Source organism: Halictus rubicundus, unplaced genomic scaffold, assembly GCF_050948215.1.
Source record: "Halictus rubicundus isolate RS-2024b unplaced genomic scaffold, iyHalRubi1_principal scaffold0390, whole genome shotgun sequence".
In the NCBI taxonomy this organism is placed as follows: Eukaryota; Metazoa; Arthropoda; class Insecta; order Hymenoptera; family Halictidae; genus Halictus; species Halictus rubicundus.
In genome coordinates this window covers 66,353-72,500 of record NW_027488931.1, presented here as the reverse complement: position 1 = coordinate 72,500, position 6,148 = coordinate 66,353, and the positions used below count along the sequence as shown (strand labels likewise).

The 6,148-nt window shown below is 38.8% G+C and overlaps 1 non-coding gene across 1 annotated transcript in view; it reads right to left on the bottom strand.

Moving 5' to 3' along the window:
- The window catches only part of LOC143364255 (small subunit ribosomal RNA), a 1,921-nt gene extending 1,831 nt beyond the window's left edge, over positions 1-90 (bottom strand). The window contains exon 1 of the ribosomal RNA XR_013084054.1: positions 1-90. This exon is cut by the window's left edge and continues 1,831 nt beyond it. This is a non-coding gene — a ribosomal RNA (small subunit ribosomal RNA).
- Positions 91-6,148: the final 6,058 nt, after the last annotated feature.

Below are 6,148 nucleotides of genomic sequence, written 5' to 3'. Positions count from 1 at the left end.
CGCGGTTTCACCTTAATGCGGCATGTACTGAGACATGCATGGCTTAATCTTTGAGACAAGCATATGACTACTGGCAGGATCAACCAGGGAGCTTCGACAATTTTTCGAATGTCTTCGCCGCCAGCTCTCTTCGAGACAGGTCGATGACACTTTTTCTTCCAATCATATATATATTTTATACTCGTGCAAATTGTCAGAGAACCTTTTGCACGAGATACATATATCTTCTCTTCTCTATAAATATTCAACCTCGAACAAATTCCTTTTCAAATATACCTCCTCCTCCTCTGCGTTCTCGGTTTCTCAATTTTATACGTATATCTTGAACAAGACTTTCTTATAAATATCTTATCTTGTTCAGATATTTTACTTGTTTCAACTTTCTTATAAATATCTTATTGAAACAAGTTTCATACATTCGTTTCGTATAATAACATGGTTTGCCTAATCGTGGAGGCGCGTATAGTTCCAAACATGGATCGCGGAAGCACGTAACCACTGCGCTGGACAAAATCGACACAAGTGCCGAGGAAGCGCGGACAGGACGCATGCTGGACTGCGAGAAACCGTGTTCTTCTGCTCGCGCTGGGCATAAACGAAATAGGACACCTCTATTATTTAACGAATTTTTCTCTTTATTCTGTCTTTAAAAGACAGAATTTTTTTTCTCTTTAACTCTATTTTCTCTTTTTCATACCTTAGTCGCTCGGACATAAGAGTTGATGCTCAGTTAGTACGAGTAAACACAAAAGTGAATACAAGTCACCAACCTCCACTAAGGGAAGGCTCGCCACATAAGGGCCATTCGGTCTAGGACACCGACCCGTGGCAATGCTGTGTAGAGAATAATTCGATACGAAGCACGGTACGAAACAGTCAAGACCGAAGTCTCGAGGCGCCCATGACTGCTTCTCGACCGAGATCGTAGAATAGCCACAGACGCGCGCTGCACCGACCGACTCGACCGAACCGTCGACTCTCTTATAGATACCGAACGGCCGGCCGGGACGCCGGCGCCGCGCGGTCAATAGCACGCGCGCTTATGGCCGCAAACCGCCGCGGCAACAGACCTCCCGGCGGGGCTGTTGGAACTTAGAGCGAAAAAAGTATAAAAATTTTTTTCACAAAATATAATAAATTTTAATATTTCTATATTATTTTACACAAAATAACCAACTTTTCATAATTCACCGAACTTTGAAAATTTTTCTAAGTCCCACAAATAAGAGGAAAATTTTTAAATATCGGTCCTAGACGATTTTCGACGTGATATCACTGTAATATAGACGGTTTCTAACAATATATATCATAACACCAAACTCGCTACAATTATTATTTATCGAGTTATTAGCAAATAATGGACGGATGTGCTACTCCGTCGGACGTTCGACGAAAATTTTTCTAAGTCCCACCGCCAAGAGGAAACTTTTTCCCTATCGGTCCTAGACGATTTTCGACGTGATATCACTGTAATATAGACGGTTTCTAACAATATATATCATAACACCAAACTCGCTACAATTATTATTTATCGAGTTATTAGCAAATAATGGACGGATGTGCTACTCCGTCGACAAAACTCTGGAAATTTTTCTAAGTCCCACCGCCAAGAGGAAACTTTTTCCCTATCGGTCCTAGACGATTTTCGACGTGATATCACTGTAATATAGACGGTTTCTAACAATATATATCATAACACCAAACTCGCTACAATTATTATTTATCGAGTTATTAGCAAATAATGGACGGATGTGCTACTCCGTCGGACGTTCGACGAAAATTTTTCTAAGTCCCACCGCCAAGAGGAAACTTTTTCCCTATCGGTCCTAGACGATTTTCGACGTGATATCACTGTAATATAGACGGTTTCTAACAATATATATCATAACACCAAACTCGCTACAATTATTATTTATCGAGTTATTAGCAAATAATGGACGGATGTGCTACTCCGTCGACAAAACTCTGGAAATTTTTCTAAGTCCCACCGCCAAGAGGAAACTTTTTCCCTATCGGTCCTAGACGATTTTCGACGTGATATCACTGTAATATAGACGGTTTCTAACAATATATATCATAACACCAAACTCGCTACAATTATTATTTATCGAGTTATTAGCAAATAATGGACGGATGTGCTACTCCGTCGGACGTTCGACGAAAATTTTTCTAAGTCCCACCGCCAAGAGGAAACTTTTTCCCTATCGGTCCTAGACGATTTTCGACGTGATATCACTGTAATATAGACGGTTTCTAACAATATATATCATAACACCAAACTCGCTACAATTATTATTTATCGAGTTATTAGCAAATAATGGACGGATGTGCTACTCCGTCGACAAAACTCTGGAAATTTTTCTAAGTCCCACCGCCAAGAGGAAACTTTTTCCCTATCGGTCCTAGACGATTTTCGACGTGATATCACTGTAATATAGACGGTTTCTAACAATATATATCATAACACCAAACTCGCTACAATTATTATTTATCGAGTTATTAGCAAATAATGGACGGATGTGCTACTCCGTCGGACGTTCGACGAAAATTTTTCTAAGTCCCACCGCCAAGAGGAAACTTTTTCCCTATCGGTCCTAGACGATTTTCGACGTGATATCACTGTAATATAGACGGTTTCTAACAATATATATCATAACACCAAACTCGCTACAATTATTATTTATCGAGTTATTAGCAAATAATGGACGGATGTGCTACTCCGTCGACAAAACTCTGGAAATTTTTCTAAGTCCCACCGCCAAGAGGAAACTTTTTCCCTATCGGTCCTAGACGATTTTCGACGTGATATCACTGTAATATAGACGGTTTCTAACAATATATATCATAACACCAAACTCGCTACAATTATTATTTATCGAGTTATTAGCAAATAATGGACGGATGTGCTACTCCGTCGGACGTTCGACGAAAATTTTTCTAAGTCCCACCGCCAAGAGGAAACTTTTTCCCTATCGGTCCTAGACGATTTTCGACGTGATATCACTGTAATATAGACGGTTTCTAACAATATATATCATAACACCAAACTCGCTACAATTATTATTTATCGAGTTATTAGCAAATAATGGACGGATGTGCTACTCCGTCGACAAAACTCTGGAAATTTTTCTAAGTCCCACCGCCAAGAGGAAACTTTTTCCCTATCGGTCCTAGACGATTTTCGACGTGATATCACTGTAATATAGACGGTTTCTAACAATATATATCATAACACCAAACTCGCTACAATTATTATTTATCGAGTTATTAGCAAATAATGGACGGATGTGCTACTCCGTCGGACGTTCGACGAAAATTTTTCTAAGTCCCACCGCCAAGAGGAAACTTTTTCCCTATCGGTCCTAGACGATTTTCGACGTGATATCACTGTAATATAGACGGTTTCTAACAATATATATCATAACACCAAACTCGCTACAATTATTATTTATCGAGTTATTAGCAAATAATGGACGGATGTGCTACTCCGTCGACAAAACTCTGGAAATTTTTCTAAGTCCCACCGCCAAGAGGAAACTTTTTCCCTATCGGTCCTAGACGATTTTCGACGTGATATCACTGTAATATAGACGGTTTCTAACAATATATATCATAACACCAAACTCGCTACAATTATTATTTATCGAGTTATTAGCAAATAATGGACGGATGTGCTACTCCGTCGACAAAACTCTGGAAATTTTTCTAAGTCCCACCGCCAAGAGGAAACTTTTTCCCTATCGGTCCTAGACGATTTTCGACGTGATATCACTGTAATATAGACGGTTTCTAACAATATATATCATAACACCAAACTCGCTACAATTATTATTTATCGAGTTATTAGCAAATAATGGACGGATGTGCTACTCCGTCGGACGTTCGACGAAAATTTTTCTAAGTCCCACCGCCAAGAGGAAACTTTTTCCCTATCGGTCCTAGACGATTTTCGACGTGATATCACTGTAATATAGACGGTTTCTAACAATATATATCATAACACCAAACTCGCTACAATTATTATTTATCGAGTTATTAGCAAATAATGGACGGATGTGCTACTCCGTCGACAAAACTCTGGAAATTTTTCTAAGTCCCACCGCCAAGAGGAAACTTTTTCCCTATCGGTCCTAGACGATTTTCGACGTGATATCACTGTAATATAGACGGTTTCTAACAATATATATCATAACACCAAACTCGCTACAATTATTATTTATCGAGTTATTAGCAAATAATGGACGGATGTGCTACTCCGTCGGACGTTCGACGAAAATTTTTCTAAGTCCCACCGCCAAGAGGAAACTTTTTCCCTATCGGTCCTAGACGATTTTCGACGTGATATCACTGTAATATAGACGGTTTCTAACAATATATATCATAACACCAAACTCGCTACAATTATTATTTATCGAGTTATTAGCAAATAATGGACGGATGTGCTACTCCGTCGACAAAACTCTGGAAATTTTTCTAAGTCCCACCGCCAAGAGGAAACTTTTTCCCTATCGGTCCTAGACGATTTTCGACGTGATATCACTGTAATATAGACGGTTTCTAACAATATATATCATAACACCAAACTCGCTACAATTATTATTTATCGAGTTATTAGCAAATAATGGACGGATGTGCTACTCCGTCGACAAAACTCTGGAAATTTTTCTAAGTCCCACCGCCAAGAGGAAACTTTTTCCCTATCGGTCCTAGACGATTTTCGACGTGATATCACTGTAATATAGACGGTTTCTAACAATATATATCATAACACCAAACTCGCTACAATTATTATTTATCGAGTTATTAGCAAATAATGGACGGATGTGCTACTCCGTCGGACGTTCGACGAAAATTTTTCTAAGTCCCACCGCCAAGAGGAAACTTTTTCCCTATCGGTCCTAGACGATTTTCGACGTGATATCACTGTAATATAGACGGTTTCTAACAATATATATCATAACACCAAACTCGCTACAATTATTATTTATCGAGTTATTAGCAAATAATGGACGGATGTGCTACTCCGTCGACAAAACTCTGGAAATTTTTCTAAGTCCCACCGCCAAGAGGAAACTTTTTCCCTATCGGTCCTAGACGATTTTCGACGTGATATCACTGTAATATAGACGGTTTCTAACAATATATATCATAACACCAAACTCGCTACAATTATTATTTATCGAGTTATTAGCAAATAATGGACGGATGTGCTACTCCGTCGGACGTTCGACGAAAATTTTTCTAAGTCCCACCGCCAAGAGGAAACTTTTTCCCTATCGGTCCTAGACGATTTTCGACGTGATATCACTGTAATATAGACGGTTTCTAACAATATATATCATAACACCAAACTCGCTACAATTATTATTTATCGAGTTATTAGCAAATAATGGACGGATGTGCTACTCCGTCGACAAAACTCTGGAAATTTTTCTAAGTCCCACCGCCAAGAGGAAACTTTTTCCCTATCGGTCCTAGACGATTTTCGACGTGATATCACTGTAATATAGACGGTTTCTAACAATATATATCATAACACCAAACTCGCTACAATTATTATTTATCGAGTTATTAGCAAATAATGGACGGATGTGCTACTCCGTCGGACGTTCGACGAAATTTTTCTAAGTCCCCACCGCCAAGAGGAAACTTTTTCCCTATCGGTCCTAGACGATTTTCGACGTGATATCACTGTAATATAGACGGTTTCTAACAATATATATCATAACACCAAACTCGCTACAATTATTATTTATCGAGTTATTAGCAAATAATGGACGGATGTGCTACTCCGTCGACAAAACTCTGGAAATTTTTCTAAGTCCCACCGCCAAGAGGAAACTTTTTCCCTATCGGTCCTAGACGATTTTCGACGTGATATCACTGTAATATAGACGGTTTCTAACAATATATATCATAACACCAAACTCGCTACAATTATTATTTATCGAGTTATTAGCAAATAATGGACGGATGTGCTACTCCGTCGACAAAACTCTGGAAATTTTTCTAAGTCCCACCGCCAAGAGGAAACTTTTTCCCTATCGGTCCTAGACGATTTTCGACGTGATATCACTGTAATATAGACGGTTTCTAACAATATATATCATAACACCAAACTCGCTACAATTATTATTTATCGAGTTAT